At 39.5% G+C, this 1,244-nt stretch overlaps 1 pseudogene across 1 annotated transcript; it reads right to left on the minus strand.

Moving 5' to 3' along the window:
- Positions 1 to 465: 465 nt before the first annotated feature.
- On the minus strand, positions 466 to 679 carry LOC308513785 (TP53-regulated inhibitor of apoptosis 1-like; annotated as a pseudogene). The gene has a single exon. The product of its transcript is annotated as a TP53-regulated inhibitor of apoptosis 1-like (transcript).
- Positions 680 to 1,244: the final 565 nt, after the last annotated feature.

Genomic DNA, 1,244 nt, shown 5'->3' on the forward strand with positions numbered 1-1,244 from the left:
CTAAGCATTTATTGAAACAGTCATGCTGGGATCCCTTTTCAGAGCATTAGCTCCCTGAGAGAAAAGAGGTCTTCACCAATTGCTTCCATGAACAATGACCCCAGTACAGTATATCTAATGTCCTTTGAGGCATAACTCAATCAGTCAGGCAACCATGATTATCCTCACAAGTTTATCAGTCTTTAGATACAAGATATATTTAAAGCTAATCCTAGATGAAGTATTGCCACCATAATCCCAAGAAATCATTCCGTTTTAGCACAGCGAGTTCCTACAAGATGTCAGAGCAAGTGAGAAATTATCCCAAAGTAAAAAGTGATGGTTCATCATCTTTTACAAATGAGAGGAAAACATCTACGAGGAAAATACATCCTCATGAAATTAATGGCTATCTTCACAGCCTTGACAAACCAGAGGCCTCAATTTCCTGATTTGAGGAGTCTATTTTCAAGGTGACTGTCAAGGTTAAAAAGAGCTTTCAGGCTCTTCTCTGCCATGGCCCATGAACTCCAGTCCTTCCATGGGAATCTCCTTCTCCTTTATTACTTTCTGGCCACACTAGGTCAGTGCACAGGACCCCAGAGCTGTCCCCCTTGAGGAACTTCTCGGAAAACCAGCAATTAAAACACTGATCGTACTCGAACTTCATGTTGGTGCCTCCCTCCCCTATGCTGTTCATCCCTTTGCCCACTTTTTAATTGGATTGTCTTCCTTTTGTTGAGTTCTATGAGTGCTTTACATATTTTGGATATTGACCTTTTATCAGATGTATCATTGCCAAATATGTTCTCCCATACAGTGGGCTCCCTTTTCATTTTGCTGATAATTTCTTTTGCTATGCAGAAGCTTTTTATTTTTATGTAGGTCCCATTTGTTTTCTCCTTAGTTTCCCTTGCCCTAAAAGATGTAGCTACAAAGAGATTGCTATGAGAGATGTCTGAGGTTATATAACCTATGGTTTCTTCTAGGATTTTTATGGTTTTACGACATACATTTACGGTTTTTATCCATTTTGAGTTTATACTTATGGATGGTGTAAGTTGGTGGTCTAGTTTCATTTTTTTGCATGTATCTATCCAATTTTCCCAACACTATTTATTGAAGAGACAATCTTGGCTCCATTTTATGTTCTTGCCTCCATCGTCAAATATTAATTGAGCATAATGGCCTGGGCCAATTTCTGGGTTCTGTGTGCTGTTCCACTGGTCTACATGCCTGATAGTGTGCCAGTACCAGGCTGTTTT

The sequence above is a fragment of the Myotis nattereri genome (assembly GCF_964212035.1).
Source record: "Myotis nattereri genome assembly, chromosome: 2".
In the NCBI taxonomy this organism is placed as follows: domain Eukaryota; kingdom Metazoa; phylum Chordata; class Mammalia; order Chiroptera; family Vespertilionidae; genus Myotis; species Myotis nattereri.